This window comes from Pantherophis guttatus, chromosome 7, assembly GCF_059756535.1.
Source record: "Pantherophis guttatus breed Tessera chromosome 7, ASM5975653v1, whole genome shotgun sequence".
Classification (NCBI taxonomy): domain Eukaryota; kingdom Metazoa; phylum Chordata; class Lepidosauria; order Squamata; family Colubridae; genus Pantherophis; species Pantherophis guttatus.
In genome coordinates this window covers 30,852,896-30,869,781 of record NC_142069.1, presented here as the reverse complement: position 1 = coordinate 30,869,781, position 16,886 = coordinate 30,852,896, and the positions used below count along the sequence as shown (strand labels likewise).

At 37.5% G+C, this 16,886-nt stretch overlaps 1 long non-coding RNA gene across 1 annotated transcript; it reads left to right on the top strand.

Moving 5' to 3' along the window:
• Positions 1 to 1,391: 1,391 nt before the first annotated feature.
• On the top strand, positions 1,392 to 12,564 carry LOC148112794 (uncharacterized). Its single transcript, XR_015728897.1, has 2 exons — positions 1,392 to 2,530; positions 2,623 to 12,564. It is a non-coding gene; the product is annotated as an uncharacterized LOC148112794 (long non-coding RNA).
• The last annotated feature ends 4,322 nt before the right edge of the window (positions 12,565 to 16,886 follow it).

Sequence of the window (16,886 nt, the reverse complement as noted above, 5' to 3'; positions counted from 1 at the left end):
TAGTGACTGTTCAAAGTTACAATGGCACTGAAAAAAATGACTTATGGCTGTTTTTCACACTTATGACTGTTACAGCATCCCTATAATCACTTGATTGAAATTCAGATACTTGGCAACTGGATCATATTTATGACGGTTGCAGTGTCCCAGAGCCATGCAATCATTTTTTGGGTGACTTTCTGACAAGCAAAGTCAACGGGGAAGCCAGATTTACTTAACCGCGTTACTAATTTAACAGCTGCAGTGATTCACTTAACAACTGTGGCAAGAAAGGTCATAAAATGGGGCAAAATTTACTTTACAACTGCCTCTCTTAGCAACTTAAATGTTGGGCTCAATTGTGGTTGTAAGTCGAGGACTACCTGTTACTTCATTTAACATTTAACACTTGGGTGGGATTTTTTTTTTCCTTAACAATTATTACCTGGCCTCTTGCCTATTTTACCTAAACAGAGACTTCTATCCTGTTTGCATTTCAGTCTTCCTTCCCAAAAGAAGTTCTGGGTGGCATGGTTGGAGTTCTCCCATATTCTTCTTATAACTTTAAAATTGTTATAAAATTGTTGAAATAGACTGCTTGCCCAAGGCTGCAGTAGAGCATCATGTTTGAACAAGGATTTCAGCCTAGATCTCATGGATTGTTTAATCATCAATTGCATATACTCTGGGTGTGCAGAAAGGTTCATGTAAACTCATCCCCTAATTTGTTTATGTAGTCCAACGTTACCTATTCTAATTGACAGCACCTCTGGAAGTCCTGGGAAAAGAATGACCTTTTCCATCTCCTGTTACCCAATATTTTTAACTGAAGATAATCAGAGACTGAATCAAGGACTTTCACAGGACAAAGAATGTATTCTACTATCATCCAATTGGTCCCATAAGTTAACAATCTAAACTGCTTTCTAAAATTCTTGAAAAGGGAAGGCATTCTTATTGATTCCTAGCCATAATGGGAATTTCTCAAATGTAACAATGCCATAGTCTTTTCCATTTTTTTTTAAAGGGAAGAGGAGGGAGGGATGTTTACACTGTATTCAGTTCCACTCAGAGAAGTTGTATATAGATAGATGGAGAAGACATTTACTATCCTCCCTTATTCTTTCAATGAGCTAAAAGATAACAATTAATTCTGTGTAACAGCTGTCATCTGGTTTGAGAAAGCAACAAAGAAACGCAACAATCAAGACTCAATATAGTACAAGAAGTTGTTTATTTCCTCATAGTTGAAATACCTGATTCCAGTTTCTCTGCTTTTTTGAATTATGTTTTATTTTTTCTATGACTTAGAGACATGTAAACTTCTATAAGCATCTGAAAAAGCCAGTTAGGGGTCTCCAACCTTGGCAACTTTAAGCCTGGAGGACTTCAACTCCCAGGATTCCCCAGCCAGTTTTGCTTTGCTGGCTGGGGAATTCTGGGAGTTGAAGTCCTCCAGGCTTAAAGTTGCCGAGGTTGGAGACCCCTGATTTACACAATACTTGAAATGCCGTGGGATTTTTTTTTCCTCCAAGGGAGTAAAGTTTGAATGGTTTGTTACCATCTGGAATTGGAGGTCAAGAATAATGAATAAATATAGTATAGCTAATTTTCTGACCCACACCTTTCCACCTCCATCAGCTTTCTCCAACTTTTAATGACCTTCAGATGTATTGGACTGCTACTGTAGTTATCCCCAGACAGCAGGGATATTAGGTTCAGGAAAGTTAAACTACAATAATGGATTATAGACAGTGTTATGTTCTCAATTCTTTTAATGGCTATATTACAGTAGAGCTTTAGAGTGTTGATCTCAAAACATTCTTCTATGTACTTTTTGGCCCTTCTATATTATATTGCAATTGTCAGCATTTTAGTGATGGATACTGGCCGATTGCATCAGCATTGATGACCAAGGTAAGACCTGCTATTAAAAGCCACTGTATTCTACTGATCTGCAACTCATATTCATGCCAGTAGCTATTAGAAGATCAGCAGGATAATGATTCTCCCTAAAAATCATGCTGAAATGAAGAAAATAGAGGTTAGCCACTAATTGATTTTCATATGGAAAGTTTTGGTTACTTTGGATAACTAAACTAATTCTTCAGCTCAGAATTCTCTTAATGCCTTTTATACCTTAAAGGCATTAAATGCTTTTAATGCTTTTGCACTGTGGAGCAGATCAATAGAGTCTAAATTCTGTCCAGTTCTGTCATGGAATCCCTGAATCTATTCCTTACATCTCCAATTAAGTTATTTTATTGACAGGAATAAGAAAAATATTCAGAATGGCATCTTAGCTGGCTGCTGCTTCTAGTTCAGGTAAAGAAATGGGACTAAGATGTTACCATGGATTATAGGCAGCATCAGTCTGAACCGGGTAAATATTATTGAGACTGAGTTCTATAATTTTAATCATCTGCCAATTGACACATATCCAGGGATGGAACATAAGGAATTCATTTATCTTATGCAAACCTTGTTGCCTGTGATGTCTTCATTTCACACCTGCCTTTGCCATCTGGATGCACTGAAGACCCCCTCCTAGGCATGTATCTATTTCTCTCCCTTCATTCCTCATCTTTGTACTTCAACGCCTGCCTGCTCTCTACAATAAATTGTTCTATATTTTCTTCCCAGCCTTTCCCATGGCTTCTTCTTGAATATCATTTGCTGCAATTCTGGGCCTCTGCATGGACATTGAAGAAATTAGGGGAGGTGGTCTGGTGCTTCCCTCTCCAGCTGACAAGTCCTTTTTGGCTCTATTCCCATTTCTGCCTCTTGGAAGTGGAATTCAGAGCAGCCCCAACGTGTACTCCTGACTGCTGTTGCCTGAACAGGCTTCTTCTCTGAAGCTGGGCCAGGAATTTTTCACACCCATTCTCCCTGGGCCCAAAGAGGGAGTGAAGATGGAAGGTGGGGAAGCAGCAGCAAGAGATTTGACCTGGGACAAAAGCCCAATGATCTTCAAGAAGCCAGGAAAATGATGCATAGCAGAAACTCATCACGGAAAGGCTTCCTGCCATCTTAGAGACAGAAGTAAAATGAGAAATCTGAAGAACCTTAGAGCAAGAAAGGGATTGAAAGAATTGGACATTTTAGGCTCTCCTGTGTTTCAAACAAATGGTTGTCTGCTCTGATAGACTGACAGACCTGAGAGCAGACGAAGAAATATAGACTGCAGGATGCCATACGCAGAGAGTTGGTATGTGGTCAGAGACTCCACAGTGAGCAGGAGGACCTGTTTACCAATAAAGGAGAATATTTGTAGCTCAGGTCCTTGCTGAAATGAGGGGTCCTTGGTGCTGGTTTGAGCTTGGATGTTTTCTTGCAGAAGTTTTGTTATCCAAAATAGGTAACATCATTCTGACACTGATGATATTACCTAGTTTGGGTAATGAAATATCTGCAAGAAAACAATCAAGCTCAAGAAAGCACTAAGGATCTCTTAGTACCCGTTTAGCACCCACTTTCTCTTGTGAGAAGTTGTGTGAGTCTTTGAGCCCAACTCATTGAGCCTTTAGGCATGTTTATTAACCTCAGTGCTCTGGGTTTGCAAACCATCCCTACAAACAGCAAATTCATGCCACTGAGGCTCTGCATTGCTCATGCAATTTGCAATGCATCATCTGCTGAGTCTTTCTCTCCAATGGAAAATGAAGGTTGGAAGACAGATGTGTGGATGTGCTTGCCACCATGTCTGGTACAGCTCTATAATATCAGAGGTGATATTTCAGAAAGATGTGGGAGATTATTAATGGCACTTATCTTCTTACTCTGCTAAAAATTGGAATTCAGCAGGAGCTCTTGTTATAGGATGGGCAACTGGGCATATCCAGAGTACAAAACAATACTGAATCGCTTATGCTGATATATCACCATAATAATGATTTGATTGGTTGATACTGAATAATTCAATTTTAGAACACCCTGTTAAAAAAATTAAATGTTCATACTATAATTGCCTTGAGTGTGGGCTGCATCCAGCTACTAATGAATGTTATCCATTATATTTGAAGCAGTTAAATTTATTAGGCAATACATAGGACAGTAAAATATTGTTACATCTTGAATTGAGAGAAAAATAGGAAGTTCTCTTTTGACTCTTAAACACAGAAACTCATTAAACTAACAATAAGCCAGAGAAGAAATAGATACAAGGATGGTGTGTGAAAATCCCTTCCCTTCCGGTATCTACTTATGTTGTTTCCCTAGTGATTAAAATAGCTCATGGGAGAAAAAAGATGCTATCTCCTCTATACTTCTGAGAACTTAAGGTGCAGGATATCTTCATTATGAGAGATGGAGATTAGCTACCTAATGAATTCTGTATATGAGTAGGGATTTGTCCTGGAGTCTCCCCTATTCTAAGGTAGTACACTATTACACCGTTATACAAGTTACCACTCTCCTGGCATATAGCTGAACAAGAAAAAATTGATGCTGCATTATGTATTAATTTTACAAATTATTCCCCTTTGCCCATACTTGTTTTTGTTTATGTCTCTCTTCTTCCCAGGGAATCTTAGGAGTTGTAGTGTTAACGGACATCCTGTTAAAGTCAAAATAGATCTGAAATGTAGAGTTACACACCTGTATAATAATCTCTCAATTTTGTTGCACAATTTACAATATTTCGGAATCCATCTTTTCTTGGGATGGCGTTTACTGACAATGAAACAGGATTTTGAATATACTATCTGTATTCACATGCATATGATGGGATTATGATTATGGGAGCGACGTGGCGCTCCCACGTAACACCTCTCCTGCGCGAGCTGCATTGGCTCCCGGTGGTCTTCCGGGTGCGCTTTAAGGTGTTGGTTCTCATCTTTAAAGCGCTCCATGGCTTAGGGCCAGGGTATTTGCGAGACCGCCTGCTGCTACCGATAACCTCCCACCGGCCAATACGCTCTCACAGAGAGGGCCTCCTCGGGGTGCCGTCGGTCAGGCAATGTCGGCTGGCGGCCCCCAGGGGAAGAGCCTTCTCTGTGGGGGCACCCGCCCTGTGGAATGAGCTGCCTCCTGGAATACGATTGATCCCGGACCTCCGGACCTTCCGTAAAGCCCTGAAGACGTTTTTATTTCATCAAGCCGGCCTAGCCTAAATGGTTTTTAATTGGGATTTTAAATTTTATGGATTTGGGGTTTTAAATTTGGGTAGCCAATGATTTAATTCTTTTAATTATCTTAACTTTTGCATTTGTATGTTTTTTAATTTTGGCTGTTCACCGCCCTGAGTCCCTTCTGGGAGAAGGGCGGTATACAAATTAAATTAATAATAATAATAATAATAATAATAATAATAATAATAATAATATAGTTTAGAATCTACATTAAAAAGTTGTCTAAAAGACACCTATAGGGAGATAACAATTAGAAAAGATTATAAGACCAAAAAGGGAACATCGGACACTCTCGTTGGTATTAGGAGCCTTTGTAAGAAAAATTGCATTAGAAATATAGTAGGAAAGGGACCCTCCTGTTCTGAACATGTTGTGACAAACCACATTGGCTCTGCTCCTGCTTTGCAAATTTGTCTCTTTTTACAAAGAAGTGTGTGTGAAGTGCTGAAAGATGATTTTCCCAGGTGACCTTGTTGCCATAGAACCCTCCTATTTTGGATAAAGTTTGGGGGAAACCAGGCCTGTGCAAGAAGTAGGTGCTACTTTTCACACTTCCCTCATTTCTGCATTCATATTCAACCATTTTCCCCTTTAACCACGGGCTGAGTCTATAGCAGTGGAAAATGATAGACCCTATCAGTGAGTTGAAAGAGGCCTCTTGATCATGAGGGGAAAAAAAGGTCTTAGCTAGGATGGAAACATAAAAAGGCAAGACTTGATCAAACATGTCTGTGACAAAATTTATTTTTTGATAAGGGACCATAATGAACTTGCAGGGAGTGGTCTGGAATGAATGTTGTGGCTTTAAATGATCATATCTGTGATAAAATTTATTTTTTGATTAGGGACCATAATGGACTTGTGAGGAGCGGTCTGGAATGAATGATGTGGCCAACAACTCAATGAGTATGGCATCTACTTATGTGGAACTCCAAACTTAGTTGCAAGTACATTTTTGGGTTGGAGGCAAATAACAGCTTGGGAAATTTTTGATCTGGACCTATCTAGCCTAGGTGAGCAGTTTCTTCTTTTAAGAAAAGTTTGCTTAACTTAATATGCAATATATATATATCCTTAGTGCTTTTTTTTTCTCCTCCTCCTGTTTTTTCAAACTTCAATTTCCAGTAGCCCCAGGAAACATAACTTATAACAAGAAGGAGTCTGGCAGCATCTTCCCAATTGCCAGATTTTATGAAAAAGCAGAAGAATTCATCAGCTGCAGCTTTCTTCATACATAGTTTCTAGATTGATATAAGATTTAAACTGGTATAAGGTGGATTGTGGGGGATTGAAGAAAAAACAGATTGATCTACGTATCAGATGAAAACTTATACCTTTAATAAAATTTGTTAGTTGAAAAAAGGTGCTATCAGATGACTCCTGGTTTTTTTTTGCCACCCTAGACTAACCCATTTCCTCCCCCCACAATTTCTATAACTAAAAAGGATGCTGAGAGTTAAAGTTTTAGATTTTAAAAATAAATATCTATATATAGTATCACCATTCTACCCTAATGTATAGTGTAATTTTGCCAGTAAGTCAAAATATGGTTTTGTTTTGGTTTAATGGGCTGTGTGAACCTAACTATTGTGATTTGTAAATCATGATTTATGCCATTGTATGATGTGTTAACTGAGTTATTATGGTTTATTCAAGCTTCAAAGAAAATATGACTCAGCACAATATGAAACCTGTTTAGTCAACTGTCCCCTTGTGCATCAGCCTTTGCCAGACGGTGCCTTCAGAGGTGTTGAAACCTTGTTGCAGGGAAGGCTGACCTATATTTCAGTTTATGTAATAGAATTGCTAAAACTTTTAAAAACAAAATGCTACTCAACACAAATACAAATCTCAAAAGAAAAAAAAAGAAAAAAACCAGCATCCAATTAAAAGCTGACAGATTTTTCCAAGTTCTCCTAAATGTACAGTATACTTAGACCAGATTGCCATTTCTTTGGCTTGAACAATCATTGTTGAAGGAAAAATTGCAATACAATCAAGGACAGCCTTTGGCATCAGTCCCAATGTCAGATGAAATTGCTTTCCTATTTTTCATGCCCTCCTGGGGCCAAAGAAGTCTTATATTTTGTTAAAATACATTTTTGGACATAAAGAAACTGGCATTCAGGAATACAAACTTCAACCAAAGTTCTTTTCCTCTTCTGGACGGATGGAGAATTGCAGAGAGACACCTTGGCATTTCTGAATGGCTGGAAACAACCTTACCTAATCTTAGAAATGCCCACAGCACGAGGATAAAGCAACTAGCCAAGAGGAAGGAAGGAAAGAAGAGATATATCAGAAGGAGTGAAGTCACATTCCCAGACAGCTGTGTACATTTTTCCAGATATGTGACATAAGGTATAAATGTGCAATAGAAAGGAAATACCCTTCTACTAAAGGTTGACTAGCTGTCTAGCTAGCCAGGCAGCAGATTTACCCTCTTTCAAGCAATTCCCTTAATAGTGTAAAATAGAATATGTAATATTCCTTTTCACCATGCAGGTAGATTGATTTATGGTTTCAGAATATCAGAATTCCCCTTGCCTCTGAGCACAGATGGTGAGGTTGTCATGACTCAGCCTTTACTAATGTCTGCTTCAGTCATTGCTCTGCTTCCTGAGCACCTCTTGCAGGTATAGAACAGCAGAGTCTATTTCATTACTCATTAAATAAATGTGTGCTGCAAAGATTAAGATCCAAGTACTGTACAATTCTCCTTGGCTACAATTCTGAGGGTTTTTTTACCCCCCTTGTTTCTTTTTTAAGCCAAGGAAATGAGGCATTATGTTTTTTTCCAATTCATGTCATCTTTCTGCTTTTCATATTGGAACACATCTCCTTAGTAGACCTATGACTTAATTCATCTCTGAAACAAAGGTTAGAAGGCTAGCCGTAAGATAGAAGCCACTTTTTATTTCAAACTCCTTGTTAATTTAAGACAACCATATAGACATCTGGTCCTACAACTGTTTGAAATTAAACCATTTGATGATGTTGCGTTTTCTTGGACTTGGTCATGTTTACTTATTAACTGTTCACTAAAGATTAAAGGCCACTGGTCTTACCTCTGTCTTTTTGCTTACAACCTGGAATTCAACAGAGAAAGGAAAAAATGGTTTTGGATGTCTCAGCAGTATATGCTTAGTCTTATTATATCCTTAATTGAATTATAATAGGAGATTGGTACATAACTTAAGACCCTTCCGATATTACTATGCTACAACCCATATAGTACCCATTGCAATCAGCTTGTTTAATAGGACAGAACACAGGAAACATAATTCTGACACATATCTGGAAGGACATGTTATAAGAGTAGAATATGTGAATTTAGGAGTTTTCCCTGTAGCTTTACTGAAAAGTCTAATAACTCCACTTTATACTAGTTATCTGAGAATAATTCTGGCCTAAGTAGGGTTCTAAACAAAGTTATGAATGCGCTGAATGTGATGACTACTGGAAATGATTTGTTCTTGCCTTAGAGTCCCCCTGTTTTGTCAGTATTCTTGTCTTTGCTGTCCCACCCGCTCCCATGACAACATGAGATGGGACTTGCTTAGGTGACATCATAGCCATGGTCCATCCTCTTTTAATGCCTGCAGCTATTCCATATCAGCAGGCAAGCCTGGGCCCAATCCCACTTCACTAAAAATATACTTCCATCCCTCTCTATTATTCCCTGCAGGGACAGAACATTCTGGCTTTTGGCCTGCACTGCTAAATTATACATGTATAGATTCAACAACTTCAGCCCCATGTGCATCAAAAGCAAATAATCAAATTATCCTGAAATCTGGCCAGGACTTAGGGAGTGGTGATACAACATCCAATGCTTGGTGGAAAGGACTATAGATTATCAAATCTCAATATTCAACTTTTAAAGTTTATTACAACAAGCTGAAGTCACATCTGTCAGATAGAAGAATGCTTCAACTCCAACTATTTCATTAGACTTATGAACGTCCAAACGCAGCATTAGATAAACCAACCTTCTCCAGCTTTGTGCCAAGTTTTGCTTTCAAAATGTCTGGAAATAATGGGAGTTGTAATTCATTCTGGAGGGTATCCATTTTGGAATGGGTTGAAATAAGCTTTAAATTCCTAAGGGCAGGTTCAGAGGGGCCCGTACAAGTGGTGAAATTGCTATTGGTGTGCTATGAATGCTTGCAAACTGGATTTTATGACAGTTGTTTCTCTTTCGCTATAATTTATCTGTAAAATCACAATGGATGTTTAAAGCTGTATAATATATGGCAGGAGAGAAAAGATTTGAAAAGTAGCACAAAATTAATTTGTTTTTGAGTGGAAAGCAATACTCAGCTACTCACAATATTACCGTATATGTTCAATCTGTACCTCCTTTAAAAATTTGAAAGAGTAAAGTAATCCTTATGCCATTTTAAATAATATCAAGCAAACTAGCCTTTTCTCTTGGAGCTTTCTTCTAACATAGTCTCTGTGGAAGTGTCTCGAGGGCTAAACAAGTTTAGCAAAGCCAAAAAAGGAAACCAAAGAGACAATTTCATGGCCTCAGGAGAAATTGCTTCTGAAAGAGCCTTGCCTCACTCTGCTATCCAGGTGTTAGTCAGGTCAGCAAGGCAGGCCTGACTCATACGATGAAGAAGGTATACTTTTTCCATCAGACAATATTGCCTAGAGTCTCACATGTTGATAGGGACTTCACTACAATGCAGCTTTTGATTGCACAGTCACCTCAGTTTTGCCTTCAAAATGTCATCTGCATGGCCTGCCAAGACTAGATTATCTATCTGCAGTCTCCTCCCTGCCACATTTATAAATTTGGATCTCAGACAAAGAGTTGTCAAGAGATACAAGGAAGAAACGTGTGCAAAGGTAGGGACAAAATTGTTTTTTGGCACAGTTCCAACTGAATCCCTTTGTTTAGTGTAGCTTGTCCTAATGAGAGCCGTAAAATCTATTCATTGTGGTTATTGGTGTGGGTTCACACTGTCTACTGAGGATTGTTTTAATCAGGATTTGCGGAATAAGCCACAAGTAATATCAGCTACTAAATTATAAACCATAATGCTGAAACCATAATGCTGCCAAAATCCAAAACCAAACCCCTTTAGATGTTAGCACCTCTATTCCACATATGTGGAAAGAAAGTAGCTTGGCTGTCTTACTTCCAAAAAGCTCCAGATGAAAAGTATGTGAATCTGCCAGTACCATGTGAATTCTCCTATACTAATCTGAAAAGAGATATGTAAGAGAACATTAAAAACTGATTCACAAGTCACATCAGTCTGTGACATACTACTTGATAATAATAATTGAACTTGCAGATATTAGGTTGAAGTGATCTTAGAAGACGTGTGAGCTCTGTTTAGTGACTATTATATGACAGTTGATTTACATTTGTAAGTCTTCACTTGGTAGCATGATACATCCTATGTACTAAAACAAGGAGATATTTAGAATTTTAAAGACCAGCATTTCAGTTTATGCATGCAACAAATTTAATCAGTAATACATAACTCTAATTTCAAACCTAAATTAGGTGGTCTACCATATAAGGGGAAATTAATCAATTCTTTAAAGCAAGTTAGACTGGATTAAAGAATCATCACTGTAGCCCTACAATTATATGGGGCATGGAAGGAGGTAGTAAACAGTAGTCATTTTGCAGGTACCAGTATATGTTTTGGCCAAAGGTGGCTCCCAGGTCAGAAAAAGCAATCTATCCAACTGCAAAAACCCATTGCTACTGATTCTATGTCCCCTCCCCAAGCTTTTACCATCCTAGTAAACTTTTCAAAGAATTTCATATAGAAACTATTAGTGACCAAAAGTAGCAAAATGACACTGCTAATATGAGCCAAAAAAGTAGGAGAAGGACTAGTTATTGCCTTGCCTTTCTAACTAACTGTGCGCTCTTCCAAGCTAGATTTTCTTTGTAGAAGCACAGGTCTTTTTGCCTGTATTATCACTATTCTACCACTCCTAATAACAACCTCTAAGCTGGCTTTTTATTTCAAGAGAAACACCAAAGCAATGGGAGATTCTTCAGACTTTTCTTGAGGAACATAAAGTTTGGTCTTAACTGTAACTCATTTATGAAGCTATTGAACCACATAAATAAGTACGACCTGAATCACGCAATATGCTGTGCTATATGGTGATTTTGGCTCAGCATGTTAGATAAACACAGCTGCTGTAAACCTCAGTATATAGCTGTCTTTTATGCACATCCAGACAATGGTGGCATAGAACTCCACATCAGAGTTAAAGTGGTCATAGAATATATATTTATTTAATCAGATTTAGACACTGCCTAGCCAAGTTAGCATCTGTTATTATCTTAATAATCATTATTTTATTATCTTAATATGACTTTAAGGATGCATTTCCATTTTTCTTTTCTTTTATTCTATACAGTGTTAAGCACCTTATCAGATTCAATACTGTTGACACATTCCTGGGGTTAATATATAACTAATTTATAACAGGACACTTGGTCATCCCCATTGCTAATTGCATATACTGGTATCTATAGTGGGATCATGTCATCAACCTCACCCACCTGATTTATTTGTCACCATTATTTTCCTCCTCCTTTGAGCTGTTAATGGCTTAGTTTGGGGGAGGCTAGGAAAATTGTAGAGAAAGTGTTGGTAAATAGGCAACAAAGAGCTTTTTAAGGGTGGAGTTTGGAAGTATTGTAGCACTAAGTTTTCCCAGGAGGAGGCACTCTTGGGAAGTGGGCTTGTCCAGATACCTCATTTTTCCAGGATGTTATTCCATCAAGAGTTCTGCACACAAGAGGAAATGTCATAATTTTGCAAGCATCTTTTTTTACATGCTAAGCATGATATATGCATCTACATTTAGCAATGTATCTTTGATATATACATGCTTGTTTTTCAGTGAGCTAAGCACTAGCTAACACCTCTCACACTTTTTTCATACTTATATTTTTTATAGAAAATTGTAATATCATATCCTGATTTCTACCAGAATTGTTAATCATACTCTCCCAGTTGATATGAAATTGGGGCAGTTGGTTAGTTAAAGATGTGATTTGCTTTCTAGACGCTTATGATCTATTGCTTTGTTGTTCCTTCTTTTTAAATTATGAGCTGCCCAGACTAATTTGGAATCAGGATGCTTCTAAACTTTATTGATTTTTCTTAAAGGGGAAAAATATTTATCTAAAATATTAAGGTTGAACAGATATAATTAAGATAAAGAACATGCGTAGTAAAACTATAGGAGAAATAGCATATGCTACAAAAATAATATGTTTTTGATGACAACAGCCTTGCAGGGCAGGCTTTAATCACTGCTTTATTTATTTGTCTGTATCTCATTTCTGAATGAATCTATATTTGAATTGTACTTATTTTGCTGCTGCACATTGGATACAGATCTTTAAAGACAATAGTGTGTTTCTACTTAGTACTCCCTTGGAATAAACAATGAAATGCTCTCACATCATTTTGTGATGATTTGGTCATTCTGTAGTTGTTTCATTCCTCCATCAGAGAACTAGAAATCGTTTCATCATCCTCTAATCAATTCTGGAATTTTGATAGAAAAAGCTCCACTCTGCTTATACAAAAATTGTATACATCCATTTCTAATAGCCTTTCACAAACAACACTGGTAATATCATTAATCTGAAACATATTCTATAGTACTTAATAGCAAATGGAATCTCTGATTGCCTAAAAAATATACCACAAAACCACTCAGGAAATAGGACCAAGACCATAGTTTGGAAGAAGTCCTGTGTGAGTCACTTGTCACATATGATGGGATGTAAGCCCTGTGTAAATCTGCACTAATTTAATAGCAACTCACATGAAGGAAGGAGCAAAGTAGTTGCATATTTTGCTTTCAATTCCATTTCATTTGGTTTGTTGGCTATATTAAATTCATCCAAGATAATTCAGTGAAGGGTTATCTGATACAACAAAAACTAAAAGATAGCTGCATGAAGGAGGGAATGGAAAGAAGTTTTAAAATATCATGTTGCAATTCATTTATTGTGGCAATAGCTGGAACAGTCCAGCCCTTGTCCTGAGCTCGCTGAACTTTGCTTTCAAGTGCAGTAGTAAACCATGAGAGAGGGACAGTCTGAATGTGAGGTATATATTTACTTCCAGTAAAAGATAAATTTAGCCTTCTCAGCACGAGCAAGGTGTTATCAACAGCTCTGCCAATACTGAACAAGCAGATACAGAAAATACAGAATACAGATACAGAATGCAGATACAGAAGATACAAATGCAGTTCTCATGCCATTTCATGTTTGGGAATATTTTATTTCCTGGGTACTGTTTATGTTTTAATTGTAAGGTGCCCAGCGTCACAAAAGAGAAATGGGAGGCTATATACTGTGAGCAAATGAATGAACGAATACATACATATATACATACATACATACATGTATGTATGTATGTATGTATGTATGTATGTATTTCTCTTTGCCCAGATTCTTCCTACGTAAACCAAGATTTTTATGCAGCCCTAGTCCAGTGAAATCACAATCCACTAGTTTTCAAGCTTTTTTCAGGTAGCCAGCAAGCACCCTGCTGCCCATTGGGAGACTAAGGAGACTAAGATAGATCTATTTTGGACTTATTAGTCCTTATCAGTTAGCCACACCCTCATCCCATGTATCCTCCCTGTAAAGGTACAAATACTGTACCTTTACAGTATTTGTACTAATAATATAATATAATATAATATAATATAATATAATATAATATAATATAATATAATATAATATAATATAATAATATAATATAATATAATATAATATAATCCTCCCTGTAAAGAAAACAAATACTGTACCTTTACAGTATTTGTACTAATAATATAATATAATATAATAATATAATATAATATAATATAATATAATATAATATAATATAATATAATATAATATAATATAATATAATATAATATAATATAATCCTCCCTGTAAAGAAAACAAATACTGTACCTTTACAGGGAGGATACATGGGATGAGGGTGTGGCTAACTGATGAGGACTAATCAGTCCGAAATAGATCTATCTTAGTCTCCTTAGTCTCCCAATGGGCAGCAGGGTGCTTGCTGGCTGCCTGAAAAAAGCCTAGAAACTACTGGATTGTGATTTCACTGAACTAGGGCTGCATAAAAATCTTGGTTTATGTAGGTCTTTGGTTATTCGGGTTTTCTCCCGTGTAAAATTGGAAGTGTCTTGGTGATGTTTCGCCAAGCAATCAGAACACACCTCCACCCAATCAGAACACAGCCAAGCTCCCACCCAATCAGTTCACACCCCCACTGGCAGTTAAAAGGAAGAAACAGCTGCGATCACACATTGCTCCTAGAAGCACGAAGCCGAAAACACCAGCCTGAAAATGACGAATGAGACTTCATCGAAACGTCGCCAAGACACTTCCAATTTTATGCGGGAGAAAACCCGTATAACCAAAGACCTACATACAAACACCCGCAAAAACCTCAGGAAAATATATATATATATGGTGTTTTTCTGTTGAAGCACATGATCTACCCCAATATGGGAGGGAGAATACTGCTTCCCTTTCACCTTTCAGCTCCAATCCAGGAGCCCGTAGACTCAGGGCGGCTTACAATGCATTATAGCAATAGCCTGCATACTTTTATGTATATACCTGCTTATTAGGGCTTTCGGCCCCCCCCTAAGCGGTGTTGTTCTATACAAAGCTGGCTTATTGCCCCCACAATCTGGGTCCTCAATTTACCTACCTCGAAAGGATGGAAGCTGAGTCAACCTTGAGCCTGGTGAGATTTGAACTCACACTAATTGCAGGCAGCTGGCAGCTAAGTGCTAGCACTTAACAGTACTTAGTCCACTGCACCACCGAGGCTCTTCATATATATATCTTAAGAGTGCAATGTAAAAAAAAAAAAGGATCAGCCACCTCTAGAGATTGATTTGCATAAACTTACATGTGTTCATTTATACATACTGGCATACATTTGAAAGTCATTTCTGAAATGTGACCAAAATATAGCGTGCTTAACAAAGGGAAAGACTGCAATCAGGTAGCATTTTTGCCAGCTCAAGCTATAGCCCCTGTGCTTAGAATTGATGGGTAAAGTAAGGAGCAATTCTCTCCCTCCTTTTATGAAGCTTTATTCAAATAGAGATGATGGGCCTTTGCTAAGTAGGACAAATGACTAGCCTATTTTTCATTTTAAAAAACTGAAACATGTTTTTTCACCTTTATTAGCTGACTCATAAGTCACACATCCACTCTAGTGAGAGACAATCTGTGCATAAAAATAAGACGTCCAAGTTTCTTCCACACTGCATGTATGTGTTTTGCTATTTTGTTTTTTAAGGGGAAGGAGTGGGATATGCTTATATCCAAGTTTTGGATTGCATCATGCATGACCCCTTTGCCTTTTATCAAAAAAGAAGTAATTATCATTGCAATGGACCAGTTCAAGCAGCTGCTCTTCTGTGCAATTTCGTGCATCTAGTATCAGGTAACAGACTATTTTTAAGATGTGCGGTTGAATAATATTTTAGTGAACTTATTTAAGGCATTAAAACAACTTAATGTGCTATACATAACACTGAAGTCTTAGAAGACTGATATGAACTTGTGATATGAAGTTGTGAATGCTCCAACACTGGAAATTTTTAAGAAGAGATTGGACAACTATTTGTCTGAAATAGTATAAGGTTTCCTGCCTGTAACAAGGGGTTGGACTAGAAAACCTCCAAGGTCCCTTCCAACTCTGTTATTCTAATTCTAACTTGCTGCTGTATTCTTGGAGATCCTTTTCTTCCCCAAATATTGGTTAGCATTGTCAGGGAGTGATAACAGAGGTCATGTATTCAGAGAGGGAGCAGGACCTTTATTATAATATCTGTGGATCAAGGTATTATAATGCATTTTTGTTTCTTTAAGGCAGTACAATAGCTCATTGAGGAACTGGACAGGGAACATGAAGAACAGTTTATCAGCTATAAGGAATGAAAATGTAATCTTTTAAATAGGCGCTTATTAGAATATAAGGTAGCCAGATCCAAAAGAGTGAACATACTGAGTCCTACTAGGGAGAGCTAATAGGACCTGACTTGGAGACTCCTTAATATATTGTCTCTCTCTAATCAGAAGTTTGTATTCAGTTCATCTTATCAAATCAAATAAAAGCAATATTGTAACTGAACATGAGACAGAAACCATTGGCTCATGAAGTGTATTATCTTCCAAAAGCAAGGATTGGGAATGTGACACAACAACTTTTAGGATGTCTATGGAGATTCTCAGTCACCCATGTCATGGTTTTTTTCAAAAAGCACCTTTGGGACAACTTTTAGGACTTAAGTCAACAGATAATTATACCTTCTTTACAGTTCATATGTGGATATAGAATACTTACAAACATAGCCTCATGGGTTTGAACACCTAGAATACCTAGCTCAAACCTTTACCCTCAGGTGTTGTTCTCATTTTTTATTCCATCCTATGGAAGAGGATCAGAAAGAGAAACTAGAATACTGAAAATGAATGGTTGAATATACAAATGGTCCGCAGGAGATATATTGGACTACAGTCTTAGTTACAGTATTTTTATAATGGACTGTGATGTGAGATGGTTACATCTTACAAAGATAGGCAAAGATTGGAAATGTGATTGGGCAAAGCATGGTGACCTGGATCGTGTGTGTGTGTGTGTGTGTATGTGTGTGTGTGTGTGTGACCATCAATCGCGGTCCTCATTTTACTGACCTTTGAAGGATGGAAGGCTGAGTCAACCTCAA